The sequence below is a fragment of the Lycorma delicatula genome, chromosome 2 (genome assembly GCF_047948215.1).
Source record: "Lycorma delicatula isolate Av1 chromosome 2, ASM4794821v1, whole genome shotgun sequence".
Lineage (NCBI taxonomy): Eukaryota > Metazoa > Arthropoda > Insecta > Hemiptera > Fulgoridae > Lycorma > Lycorma delicatula.
Window position 1 is genome coordinate 226,437,823 of NC_134456.1, and position 15,558 is coordinate 226,453,380.

Consider the following 15,558-nt stretch of genomic DNA (forward strand, 5'->3'; position numbering starts at 1 on the left):
ATACAAACATATACCCTAAATACAGTACACTCCTTTTTGGGCGGACGTGTCATAAAAGAAATTATAGCATTTTTATATTTCATTACATAATCATTTTAAATTCAATTCAGGTTTACATGAATGCTGGTAATATGATATATATAAATAATACATATTTATTTATATTACATATTATATAAATAAATTAGAAAAGTAAGTTATCTGGTAACAAGAACAAAGGTGTAAGGGGAGTAACGTGTTTAAGATTAGAACATAAAAAACAGATAACAGAAGACGGTATGTCGATGATCAAACCCGTTTATATAACTTAGATCGAAAATAAGCCGGCCACCAGTGAAAATAAATGAAAGTGTTTTGACAGCGATATACGTACAAATCGATCATAATTTCACGACGGGCATGTAAGACAAGAAGCAACACAAAATTATTATACGATACCGAGCTTTACAGTTACATCCACTATGCGTTTCGAAACGTCTATTGTGCTGTCAATATCAACATATTGTACAAGTAGTACGTAACTGACAGAACGTGATGCAGTGGCGGAATGTTCAGAGCGATAGAAAAAGATGAACTGACGTAGAACAAAAGACAACGCTATATCGCTAAAACAAAAAGGAAACATTCAAATGTTACATTCTAATACCAAAACGACCAACAAGCGAAAAGATAAAGGAAAACCACCATTTGAAGAAAGAGGGGTTCGAGCCGATGAAAATGAACAACGCACTACACATATTCTAATAATATTAATTCACCGTTCTAAAATTATATTTAAATTAATTAAATACATTTAAAACCTTTCTTCATGGTCAAAAATTAAGGCGGATTACAAAAACCAATAAGATTCGCGTTTACAAATACGGAATGGAAAATTTACAAATCACAAATTAATCTTTTTCAATGTATTTAAAACATCAAATAAAACTGATTTTGGAAAAACCTTCGCTTCTGAAATAACATCTAGAAATAAAATTGAAATTTATCAACAGAATTAACTTAGAGAGAGAAATAACATGATGTTAAACGGATAGAGAGAATACAAAATATTCATCATTGAAAAATCTGTCTTCCGTAGTCAAACAAATACAAGATTAAATCGTATAAGACATAAAACGCCCTGTTAATAGTCAATCAGATTCAAAAAAAAGAAAACAATTTTATTTGTTTCGGTCGGTAAAATGTGAACAGGAAAATGTATTACAATTAATTCAAGGTTAAATCAGAAGCTTAAACGATTCGACGACTATTCATGCGATTAAAAAAAAACTTTAATACTTCTACTAGAGTAGTAAACTTAGCAAAAAAAAAACCGGTGAGAACTGATTATCGATTAATTCCTCGACGTTCGCAGCCTCCATCTACCAAGACAGTATTTAAAGGATTTGCAACAAAGCATAGCAGAAATTATTTTTCCTGTAATATACAAGATTAATAAATAAAATCATAAAATTATTGCATTTACTTACATAAACAGACCGATCGGAAAGATAAATACTTGTTTCTGTTTTGTTTTTGTTGTAGTATAGATAATTTTACAGAAAGAGTGGTACAAGCGCTTTTAATGCATATAGGAGTATAAGATACGATTGGTTCCTAATTATTATTCACTACCGACAACAAAAATCTGATGTGGGACTACACATGACTTCCTTGTACGCCTATTAAAATATTTTACACATTTTTTTAAAAAGAAAAGTGCATAAAATTTTATTTCATTAGAAACTACAGATATTTTTTTTTATTTTTTTATTTAATTATTATACATCGTAAAACTTTATTTAAAATGAGAGGCTAATAATTATTAATAAATCAATACATTTAAATTAAAAACACGTCTGATTCGAACCGATTTGCCATCTTCTAAGATCCAAATATTTCATTAATTAAAATTTTATTTGGCTATAACTCTGGAACTAATGAAAATAAGTACCACTATGGTATATTGTAGGAAAGCTCTCAATGAGGGCTTATTACTGCAGTTAAGAAAAAGTCCAAAACCCATATTTATTTTTGGGCTTTTTTGGATACTTTTGATTCAGTCGATTGCAATCAAAAGGGGAGGTGCACAACTAGATTACAAGAGTCCTAAATCCAAAATTTCAACATCCTACAGCTAATCGTTTTTGATTTATGCGAGATACAAACGTACGTACAGACGTCACGCCGAAACTAATGAAAATGGATTCAGGGATGGTAAAAATGGATATTTCTCTTGAAATATGAAAACTGAAATGTTTCGCGTACACAATCCTTCCTTCAATTTGTATAAGGAAGTAAAAAATGAGGTGCTACGTGTCCACATAAAAAAATTAAATCAAATTAAATGTAATGTAATTAATAAATAACGTTTATGAAAATAACAAAAAATATTATGAAATAAATAATTAAATTAGAAATGAAAGAATATTATTAAAAACCATGACGTACACAAAATTTCGTGCAGTTTTGATAATCACGAGAAGATACGCGCTAATAAAATCAGATTCACACGAACAAGTTTAGTTCACCAAACCTCCGCGACGGTTTGTTAACCGGCTTTGCTTCCTAGTACATAAAAGAAGAACGAACTGATTATATAATCACAAATACAGTAAATAAATAAATAATAATAATAAATAATAATCACTACAGATCAATCTCACCGATCCGAATACGGTACAGCTCCGTTAAAAGCCAAAACATGACTGTTTGCATCTCGGATCAGTGACACTAAAAAGGGTTTTAACCGGACAAGGTTAAGTTAGCACCTGTCCCTCATGTTTCTGAAACACTCCTCTCTTTTAACATATACGGGTTCCAATATCTTTTAATAGTCTTAAGATCTAACTAACCTCTTACAATTAGATGAATTATCACACAAGAAAATAAGTTGATAACCCGGCTCTCGATGATAATAAATAAAATTTGCGTAAAAAAAAAAATTATTAAATATTTACAAGGAACGATGAACTTACCTGAATTTAAGAGATCAGAATATATTTTTTAAAACAAATCGTAATAATATTTTGCTGTTATTCATACTTGCTCCTAAATAATGTAATGTTTCTTTTAAATAGTTACAAATATTTTGGGTGTAACACTTTCATCAAAATAATCTCTCTGGAAATGCATTTTAAGGAAAAATTACAAGCGGTATGGCAAAACCGGTCTTGAATACATTTAGTAATCTGTTTGACAATAACATCGCATTTGAAAAAAAAACTGGTTATTTTTAATGCGATGTGTAGATCGATAATTTGTTTCGGGAAACGAAGTTTCCGGGGGGGGGGGGGGTTTAGAATATATGAAAAGGTTGAGATTTTGCAGAGATTTTTATTAAGACAGTGTTTTGTTTACCCCGGAATACTCCAGCTTATAGTTTTTATCTGGAAACCGGAGTGGAGTCTATCTTTTTGGAAACAATTAGACTCCATTTAAAATTCGTACGACATTGTTTGAAGCTGCCAGAAACACAGTATCCAAAATGTTTTAGTAAGGCATATTATAGAAAAAAATCTGATGTGGACACCACTTAACTTCCTTGTACGCCCATTAAATTACATACACACATTTTTTTACAATTAAAAGTATATAAAATTTTATTTAATTAATAACTTTTGATTTTTTTCATATTTGCTTTTGTTATTATTGAATTATTATTTATTGTAAAATTTTTGTTACAATCAAACGTTAATAATTATTAATAAATCAATAAATTTCAATTAAAAAAAAGGAGATGAAGTCTGATTCGAACCATGTGCCTTCCCCTTGTAAGATCGAAATATTTCATTAATGAAATTTTTTTTGGCTATAAATCTGGAACCGATGAAATTAAGAAACACTTAGGATGTATCGTTGAAAATCTCTCGATGAAAGCTTACTACTGCGGTTAACAAAAAGTCCAAAATCCAAATGTTTTAAATTTCGGGGTTTTTTGGGCAGTTTTGGTCCAATCGATAGCATTCATAAGGGTAGGTGCACAACTAGATGTCCTAAATTCAAAATATCAACATCCTACAGCTAATCGTTTTTGAGCTATGCGTCTGTACGTACGTACGTACAGACGTCACGCCGAAACTAGTCAAAATGAATTCAAGGATGGTCAAGTTGGATATTTCCGTTTAAATCTCAAAACATAAATATTTCGCAATCACAATACTTCCTTTACTTCGTACAATGAAATAAAAAGGATATATTTTTACGATGAATGGAAAGAGGTTGTTCGAAAGTATAACTTAACACTCGTTTATGTCTACCCAGAATTTAAAGTGAATTCTGTTGCAGAAATGATTAAAAATAAAATGAAGTCAGACTACATAGATGTTTTGAATAGTCGCAGTCGTCTAATTTACAAAGAACTAGAGTTTGGCGCTTAATTATGTATACAGTAACAAAATTATTTTAATTAAATGGTTTTTTAAAGCAAGAGCCGAATTGAATTATCAGAACAAATACTCGTTTTAATAGACTAACTCTCGGCTTTGTTCAATGTGTAATTTGCAATTAGAGGAGAATACCCGAGCATTTTTTCCTACTGTACGGGAGATGAGGCCACCAGTTTTTTAAAAAGGAATTTTCGGATCTGAAGTAAATACTGGAAAAAGGCTTGTAAATATATTTTCTTTGATTCAGGAATTTAATTTTTAATAAGGTGTTTTCTTTAGTTGTACAATCCTTCTGACGGTCATAGACCAAAGAGTCTATGACCGTCAGAAGGTTATTTATTATTATTAATATTTCTTTTACGTAGACATTTATGATCATTTTAGACAGTAAACGTCACGCCAAAACTGGTCAAAATGGATTCAGAGATCCTTAAAATGGATTTTTCCGTTGAAATTTGAAAACCGAAATTTTTCCCGATCACATTACTTCCTTTACTTCGTACATTTAAGTAAAAATATTTTCTATATATGCAGTATCGTTATATTGGATTTTGTTTATTCGTTTTCTCCAAGACTAAATCCGACATTTTAAAATAGCAATTTTGGATCGTTTGTGTAAATATTTACGTTTTTGGAACTTTAAACATTTCATCTTTTCTAAAAAGTCATATTATCTTCCTTCTTTTTTTAAAACAATTCACCAACTTTAGTGAACATAATTTATTTGCCACTTTTTTTTTAAAATTAAGCAAAAACAAAGCAAAGTTATTGAAAAAATTCAGATTTGAATTTTACGCCAACGTATAAAAAAACGTATAAATAATCTTCGAAGCAGCGTTAATCTTCTGGTTTTAATTCATCACGTTAGCCAATGGCGATCGTTAAACCACAAAACCTAATGAAATGGCTGTCTTTCAACATCGGTTATGAAAATGTAATTGAAATGATGTACAACAAGCATGCGAAAAATAATTCAGGTTTAATAGTAATAAATTCTGGGACACTTCTCGGTATTTCGATTAGAGAAATACATGTATATTTCTTGATTTTCAACCCCGGTCGGTTCACCAAACTGTAATCGAAAACCGATTCTCCACGAAACCCGATTTAAACTCTTTGCCAGAGAAAGACTATTTTTTTCTCTCTAAAGGTAGGCTATGCCATTTGGTAAATTACATCCCTCGAGTCAATGTAAAAAAAAATTTGTTTTAATTGAAAAAAAAGAAGAAATTTGATTACATGTTCAGAATTTTATAAAGTTATTAGATCCGTCATAAAAATAAAACTTCCGCAAAGAAAGCCAGACAGACATCTTTTAGTGTTATATGAAATTTTTATTATGTATCCAATTCCATCTGTATTGCTGATAACGAATTTAAATAATTTAATTAAATAATCTAGGTCGCCGTATACATGTAATCTTTATTAATTCCTTTAAACATAAATAATGTAAGCAAAATGTATACGAAGATATTTTATGCGCATCAAAATTAAATTTTCTACTCTCAGTCATGCAAGCAATAAATACCTTCTTTTATTAACAAATAAAATTAAGTTTTCAAACTTTAAAAAATTCACAAGTTAACTTTACTGGAAATAAAATTCCAAGTAATTTATAATCCTTTTCCTAACGAGGTAACTTATATACTAAACACGTATTACAGATCTTTTAACACAATTTTCATCTGTATTTGAACTGGAAATGGAATCTCGAGTGAATATTCATTAAATTTTAATCCCCGAGAATATCTTCATCATATCAAACGATCATAATATTTCTCCCACTATTAATAAAGACACGCATAAAAAAGAAAACTGTTACAACCGAAATTCTCTCACCGTGCCGTAATGATAGCGTTTCTTATACAGCAAGATCTCTTTTTCGAATCCCGATCGAAATATGCTTTATCATGCGCTAAAAAACATTCATACCGTATTTCCACACACGAATCATTAGCTTCATAAGATTTCACGTGGCGATAAAGAAGTCTACCGATAGCTTCAACCGGGAAAATAAAAACCTACATTAATTTCATCTCAACTGTTGCTATTCAATCAGGGGTACGAACTGAAGTAGAGTTCACTAAGAGAACTAAGAATAAATTTCATTGTTCGAACAAAATTTTTGGTGGAATGTTATTCAATTGCCTCGAATATATGAGGCATTTACACAAGAATTGGCTCTATAAAATGTAGAACGAGGCGCAGGGTTCGTGCTTCCACGACTCGGATTAGCTAGTTCAGAGGGCAACGATGTAGGAGATTAAAGATGTCCGGAAAGGCCTGAAGCGAAGGCAAAAGCCGAGTTTATAAATCACCGATGTAAAAATGTACCAAGACATTTATATCGGTGGCACCCCAACGAGGCCTAAAGTTAGGGGGCGAAAGACGACTCCCGTTAAAGCTATCAGGGCTAGAAGAGCGGCGGGGGGGGAGGGGGCGTGTGGCAACCGGAAGCGTGACAAGGCGGGGGTGTCTTCCCTTACGGAGTTGGGATGTTGCTATTCAATATTTATAATTATAAATGAAACTATGTTATTTGTAATAGAGGCACTTCGACATCTTTTTCTACATTAAAGGAACGAAAAAACCAATTTAAATAAATATTCTTAATTATGACACTTTCAATAGTTATAATTTCGAACTGGATAGGAGGTAAAATATTATAAAACTTTATTTACTGAAAGAAAACAATAAATAAAATTCTACGCAAAACAGATGGATTAAATTACTTTAGAGAAGCCAATTAAAAAAAAGTGTAATTAATATCATACTAATAACAACCTAATATCATGTAATACGTATGAAAGTGGAATAACACTAAAGAACCTTAGTTCGGTTATAATAGCTACACTTAAAGCTTTAAATAACCTTATTTCCGTTAACTAGCAGTCGTGTACCGATAAGGGCATCATAAAAGTTCTACCGTGGATTTTTACCTTAAAGGTAATTAGTAGCTGTTATTACGTAAATTATATAGTATAAATATTATTAACATGCAACAGAATCAAAATACGAAGCTTATATATATATTCCAACACGTTTACGAGAATAACTCTCGTATCTGTATTAATTTAATATTACATCATACGCCTTAAAGTCGTTTTATTAACTACCTGAAACCATATCATCGCTTCCGATCAGTAAGGATTACACAGACTCGTGATCGTCACTAGAAATAACCCCAATATTTCATTTGAAAGATTAGATAGTTTATAAATTAATCTCGCCTAATTAAGTATTAGGCGTACTTTCGCTTTCAAGAGCAAAAAAAAAAAAATATATAATAAATCGAATTTCTGTCGGCATAACAGATATCAATCTATATAAAAATAATTATCAGAAGTTTATGCGAATTGGACGAACTAGGACATCATTCATTCCAACGTGACGCCATAGTTTTATTAATAACGACTAGAAGTACGCCTATATTCAACGTTTTCCGAACGCAAACTGGCGCAATTCGGTTTCTCCTTCCACTAAAAGATTAGATGACGCGATAAGTAGTAGCATTATAATTATCTGAAACGGTATGGTTTTACGTTCAGAATGATAACTTAAATAACACGCATTACTATGTTCTATAATGAACGACAGAAATGTATCGTTACGCTTAAAATAAACACTGTATATTAATACAATGAGGTATTCAGTACGTATAATATATAGAAAACCATTTAGCGCTACGGAAAACAAACGGGCGGTATGAAAGTATAGAGCGATTCAATGTTGTAGTATTACGTCGGCCTTGCCCTAAATCCCAGCACTTTGTGTCTAATGTTCTACCGCACAGCATGTCTTAGTGCTTTTTTTTAACCGACTATAAAATGCTGTTTAACCAACACTGTTGTTAAAGACAAAGACTTCGCTTCGTAAATTTAACTGACTAGACTATTATTACAACGTTCCTGTACCTGAATTTAAAAAAGACGAAATAAATTAGCTTTGAAAAATATTTTAAACAAAGTCTCAGTTCCTCGACATGAATCTTCAGTAGAGGCTATACGAGTAGGTATTATCGATCAAATTACTCCTAAATCCTAAATTTACACCTCAGACGAATTATTTTGCTGAAAATTAGGATGTTTTGAATAGCTGTAAATTAAACTGAAAAGATTAAACCCTTTAACTTTTTATATATAAACAGAAAAATTTACAATTACTTCCCTCGGAACAACGATTAGATGTGGTGAGTATATATAATTGATTTTAAATATAGAAAGCCCACAAGCAATTAACCCAGGCGCGGCTAACAGTTTTTGCCTCCGGGGCGAATTGGAAAGAAAACTTTTTTCACGGGCCGAACGAAATATTAAAATTAAAAAATCTTAAATACAAAAACGATGTTATGAATAAATTTAAATAATTTAGTACAACAAATTAACAAAAAAACTAAGGTGACGTGTTAAGTTTTTTAAATTTCCATCTTTTCCACTATTCAATTGCTTATACAGGGTCCGGCATATAAATCTGACGATTTTGTAGTAATTGTTATGTTGGCACCACTGTCAATGAGAAGGCGGGAGTGTTGTACATCGCCGGGTCTATTCGTGCTATTTCAGTAGCCAGTATGTCGTGGTCGGGTGAACAACGAGCGTTTGTGATCGAAGCCTATTTCAAAAATAACGACTCGGTTGTTGTAACACAGCGTTTATTTCGCAGACATTTCAATTTAAATCGACACGCGTCCGTTCCTAGTAGGAATACGATATTGTTGTGGGTGAAGAATTTTAGGAACACGTCGTCTGCTTTAAAAATGACACCAGCAGGACGAAAACGGACTGAGAAGGCCTGAAAACATTAACGCTGTAAGTTTAGCTGTTACGCGGTCTCCACGACGTTCAGCAACGAGACATACTGCTGCGCTAACCATTTCTGATCGAAATGTACGACGAATTCTTCATACCGACCTGAAATTCCATACGTATAAGATGATGTTAGTGCAGCAACTTAATGCAAACGATCGGGGGTCTTGCAAAGCAGCTTGCGAGGTCATCCTCGAAAATGTCCACCAGGATGCCATTATTCTTTTAAGTGACGAGGCGCATTTTCATCTGTCAGGCTTTGTGAATAAACAAAATTACCGTTATTGGGCTTCGCATACTCCACGACAAATTCTTGAAAAACCACTTCACAGTCGATATGTTACAGTGCGGTGTGCGGTTTCAAAGTTCGACTTAATCGGCCCGTATTTTTTTGAGTAGCTAAATCGCAGAGTAACAGTAACATCTCATCGATACGTAAACATGTCGAATGAATTTCTGCGACCGAAACCGAATGACTTTCAAGGACGTGAAATTTGGTTTCGACAGGACGGTGCCACCGCCCATACGGCGAGAATCGCCATGGATGTGCTGCGAGAAACCTTTCCTGGACGTTTGATTTCCCGATTTGGCGACATTCCTTGGCCGGCGCGTTCACCTGATCTGGCTGTTTGTGATTTTTTCTGCGAAGGTATCTCAAACATAAAGTCTTCAGTAGTCAACAGTCAATTGCAGAACTCAAGGAGGCCATTCAACGAGAAACTGAAGCGGTTCCACTAGTGATGATCGAGAGAGCAATGTAAATTTTAGAATGAGGTTAAGCGAGTGTGTGAGGAGTAATGGAAAACATTTGGACGATATAATTTACAAATAAAAAAAAAAATCTATGTAAGTAATTCACTATAAATTGCAAAAATTGATCTTAATTTGATATATTAAATGTTTTAATAGTACGAAACACAGTTTAATTATTATCCCTCAAAAATCGTCAGGTTTATATGCCGGACCCTGTATAAAGGAAAGATTGAAAACTTTTTCGCGGGCCGGATCCGGCCAGCGGGCCGTATGTTGGCCATGCCTGAATTAACCCTTCCATATTCCTATTTATTATGGCTGGCATCCTAAAACAGTTATCGATAGATGTTGATTCATTTTTTTTTTATGAGTGAAAAAATGTTATGCCCGACTAGGAGTAGAATCCAAAGCCTCCGGATGAAAAGCAGCCACGCTACCACTCCGCCACTGAGATTGGCCAACACAACTTAAATAGCCCTCCGGGCTGAGCTGGTCTAGTGGTTAACTCGTCCTCACAAATCGGTTGCTTAACAACTTATTTTCGAAGTCGAAGGTTCTCAGGTTTTATTCCTAGTAAATGTTAGCGGCTTTCATACGGATTTGAATTCTAGACAGTGGATACCGGTGTACTTTGGTTGTTTGGGCTCAATTAACCAAACACCTCAGTAATGGTAGGACCGAGTTTGTACAAGACTACGCCTCATTTACATGTCATACAGATCATCCTCATCTCACCGAACCGTGAGGGCAGTGGTTGCTTATTGTTCGCTTCCCATACATGTTGTAGTGGAAGGCCAGAAATCTAATGGTATTGTATCAATACATAGGTTGAGCACTGAATAAATAAATATTAAATATTTTAGGCCAAAAATTACTAAAATTAAACAACCCAAAAACGGAAATAAAGAAATCCCATAATACGGACACCTAAGTTAAAAGTCAAGAACGGAACAGAATTTTTCTTAATCCTCTACCATCCTCTACATTATTAACATAAATAAATTAACAAGTATATGTTAAATAATGTTCAATGAGAAAACTTTAAATACTATTCCAAACACAAAATTACGAGTCAGAACTCGTAATTTTCGAATAAGATAATAAATTTCAATTAATATTATTAGAAGCATAGCTACGTTTATTAGTTCAGAAAGGTTTTACGTATAAAAGTTAGTTTTGAAATAACATCCCATTATTTCATTTTTCTGACACAGTCGACTCGACTTAAAAATCAAACTTTTAAAAATAAAAAAAAGTAACAGAATTTCATAATCCATTTACTGAAAGGGGAGGGAAATATTTAGTGTGTGTGTGTGTGTATTTTTTATATATATATATATATATATTAATAATGTAGAAATTAATAAAAACTAGCTTATTTGAGGAAAAAACAATGTTCTAAGTATTGCGGACAAAAATTGATAAGTTCACCTTCTCCGGGTGAAAAATCTTCATAATTGAAAATAATATAACTACAGACGAATATTCTTCATCCGTGTTTGGAAGAAAAACAAACAACGTAATATCTTACCATTATCTTCGAATTCCTTCAAAACGTATTTCCAAAATTTCAGCATCATGAAAATAACGTACCTGAAAAAAGAAAATAAAAAGATTAATAAAATTTATTTATTTATCTTTAATAAAAACGTGCACGATAATATATATATAAAATTTTATTTCAAAAGACAATCGTAAAATATGTTAAAATAGCATCAGGCTATTATTCTTTTTAATACCATATTTTGTAAAAGTTTACATAAAATAAATTAAGTTCACTTAAGTAGAAAATGTACAGCAAATAAACTATTATTGGACGGATATCTTCCACGATCACACTATCCCTCGAATAAACAAACGTTCCGATGAATAAATTATTCAGAACACCAGAATAAAATTTAAATTATTCAGGGGAAACATCTCAGTCGAGGTAGTTCCCGAAAAATACGAGACTTATGGAGATCACCGTTATTCATAGATAATAATTAATGACAAGAAATAATCGGAAACTAACTTTACATAATGATATTTACGAAAAAAAGCTTTATTCCTTAAATGGATTTTCACTCAAATGGCTTTTAAAGATAAGATTAAATTTAACAATAATGAGTTTATTATTATTAAATCACTCGCACTTCCTATAGACTGTAATTGCAAGGTTTCTAAACGAACCGTTAATAAAAATATTATAAAAAAAGCCCTCTCGGCACGCCAGAAGACGGAGGTAGATTTCACCGATGCCAATAGGGGGTAAAAAAATTTTTACTTTAAAGTTAAGAAAAACTTCAAATTTACCCAATACGACAACGGTTGCATGTGAAAAAAGTTTCAAATGTTTAGCTTACGACAAGCCACATCTTTTTACAATTCCAGCAACATTTTGGTCATCCCTTGCCTTAAGAGTCGGTCATATCAAAAATTGTTAAACATAAAAGTTTTGGGTAATGTTTAGAGGACTAACGACCACTTTAAACCGATGAAATACTGTGCCTATTAAGAGAGGTATAATTTTTTTGTTTTCGAAACCCAATTTTTTCCACCTCCTCAGCCAATGGTCGGTGATCAAAATTTTACTTACATAAGTTTTAGGCCCTTATCCAAAGAACAGTAGAAACTTTAACCAAATTCGATATTTTACTCAATAAGAAAGTTATAGCTTTATTTTAATTATTCGAAAAAGCCCCCCCACCCCTACCACCCATGGGCCGAAATTTGTCCATTAACGAACTCGATCGAGATTTTGGGTCGTTATATTTTATGTATCAATTTGAAAGTGATTGGCACAAAATTACGGCAGTTATCGTATCTAAAAGAAAGTGAAATTCATATATATATTATTTATAAACTTTTGAACTGACGGTCGTTTTCGGGCCTGGAAGACAAGTAACGCGAAGATATGTCGAAATTTTCCAGAAGTCGAATCATGGTACCCGTTACAATAGGTGGCTTTCTTATAAGATCTATCTAATAAAGAAAAGTTACGATAGAAAATTAGTGGAGAAGAATAATAAAACAGAGAATAAAATAATAATTAAATACCGGAACGGTAACGTCTCGGCCTTTCATCCGAGAGTCCCGAATTCGAATTGGGTCGGGCATGGCATTTTTCATAAGCTACAAAATTCCATTTCCATATTCCCTAGTAAAAGCTTCAAAAGCTTTTGTGGTGAATTAATTTAATGGTTAATTTATCATTAAAACATTTATATATATATAAAATATTGTTACCGAAAAAAACATTACATTATCTTAGAATAGCGATAATCTTTAAGAAAAATAAATACAAAATAAAAATTGAGTCTAATGTTTTAACTGCCTTTAATATTTGTGATATGACTTTTTTTTTGTTTTGTTTGTTTAACCTCCGGGTCCGCAGTCAAGCAATTCTTTCTGCATAGGATGAGCGTTTTGGAGCGTGTGTGAAATATTCAATGCCTGACCGGGATTCGAACCCACTTCCTTCGGGTGAAAGGCCGAGACGCGCCACGGAGGCTGGCATGTAACATGACTTGGATAACTTTAATGCTTTGTAACTTTTATTGTTTATATGCTTTTTTTATTTGTTATCTGTTACCTTTGTTTTTGTTATCGCTTCGTTTCTGTCATGAGAGGTGATGCGTATTATTAACATTGTATTTTAGGTAGGCTATCTTTGGATGGCCCCCTGTCACGTTACTCTTACGCAAAAATTTTATTTATAATCGCAATCCTTTTGGCGACCGATTGCAAAATAAAAAACTCAAGTTTTACAAAAAAAAAACAAAAAACAAAGATATGAATATATAAAGGCATTTTCGTACAACTGAAGCGATTCCTTCAATCAGTAAAGAATAAAGAAAGTCTTAAAACAAAAATTAGCCGTTATCATTGCTCAATCAACTATTTCGGACCGAGTTTAATGTTTTTTAGTCACGATAGACGTGCTATAACTTGGGCTTACTTAACCTGATATTAAAAAACAAAAAAAAAAACAAAAAATAACTATGCCACAATTTAATGTTCTCCAGTGTAATACAATTACGTCAAAATAATTGCCTAAATTATAAACGATCATCGAAAATAATTTGTTATTACGATTAAAAAACCTAATGATTTCCTTTAAACATTATTAAAATATACAACATCACGCATATAAAAATTATAATAGTTATTCTTCTTATACTTTTAAATACGTAGCCTATTACCAAGAAGTGCTAATGATAGCAAATGACATGCCTGATATCACGTCAACATCGTAGTAATCAACAACAAAATAATCGGTTTAGAAAATAAATATTAATTACGGTAATAAATTAATACAACCACTGTTCGGTAATAAAAATTAAAAGAATCACCATACAGGATAAAAATCAGAAATCCTACGATAAAAATACAGCAAGAATTCATCTATCTAAAAAAAGGCCATTTCACTTGGCATCGTAAAAATATAATCGTTTAAAATAATATTTTTAATTTTTAGAAACTCATTCTTGGGCATCTTACTCAAAGGTTTTTCTTGAATAAGAAAAAGTATTCAATTCGCTTTGTAGATGTGATGTTCGGTGATTAAACGCTTTTTGCTTTTCGGAATGGAAGATCAAAAGAGAGGACTAACCGTACTAGCTAAAATTAAACCGTTATTATTTTTGTCTCGTTGCGATAATTTATCGTAGTTTAATATTTAACAAAACGCCCCGGTCTAGTGAACATATGATTAACAACTAACTATATGTAAATGACAACTTCATGAAAAACAAACGTAATGATATAATGGTCTTAAAACGTCTGTAACTGCAGCGGAGTCCCAACATTTTTTTAGGTACGTTTAATAAAAAAGCTACCTATTGTAATGGGTACCATGATTCGACTTCTGAAAAATTTCCACATATCTTCGCGTTTCACATCCCTCAGACCACAAAACCCCCGTCAGTTCACAAGTTTATATACACATATATATCACTTTCTTGTGGACACGATACCTGCCGTAGTTTTGTGCCAACCAATTTCAAATTGATACGTAAAATATAACGACTCAAAATGTCGGTCGAGTTCGCTGATGGACAAAATCGGATCATGAACGTGGAAATCGGGGGCTTTTCCGAGAAAAAAACAGCAAAATAATGCTATAACTTTTTTATTAGGTAAAATATCGAATTCGTTTAAAGTTCCTACTATTTTTTGGATAAGGGCCTAAAACTTATCTAAGTAAAGCTTTTTGATATCGCCAACCACTGGCTCAACGTGTGGAAAAAATGGGGGTTCGAAGACAAAAAAAAATTAACCTCCCTTAATAGGCACAGAATCAAATCGGTTTTAAGTGGTCGTTAGTCCTCTAAACATTACCTGAAACTTTTGTCTGAAACAATTTTTGATATGACCGACCCTTATGGTAGAGAACCAAAATGTTGCTGGAATTGTAAGAAGATGGGGCTTGTATGCTAAACATTTAAAACGTTTGCAACCAATCGTATTGAGTAAATTTGAATTTTTTTTACATTAAGATGGAAATTCCTACTTAGCACCGGTGAAATCTACCTCCGCCTTCCGACGTGCCGAAAGAGATTTTTTTTAATTATACAGTTAAAAAAATAATGAAAAATTATGATTGAGGTATATGCATAAATAAAACTAAAAGACGACTAAAACGCTAGCGA

The 15,558-nt window shown here is 32.4% G+C and overlaps 1 protein-coding gene across 3 annotated transcripts in view; it reads right to left on the reverse strand.

The window, feature by feature from the left end:
* The window catches only part of tai (basic helix-loop-helix family member taiman), a 735,005-nt gene that overhangs the window by 396,998 nt on the left and 322,449 nt on the right, over positions 1-15,558 (reverse strand). For 2 of the 3 annotated variants that reach the window (XM_075357297.1, XM_075357298.1), the window contains exon 2: positions 11,457-11,518. The exons of the other annotated variant lie outside the window; for it this stretch is intronic. The gene's annotated coding sequence lies outside the window, so the exon portion shown is untranslated. The remainder of the gene's footprint in view (positions 1-11,456; positions 11,519-15,558) is intronic. 3 annotated transcript variants of the gene reach the window in all.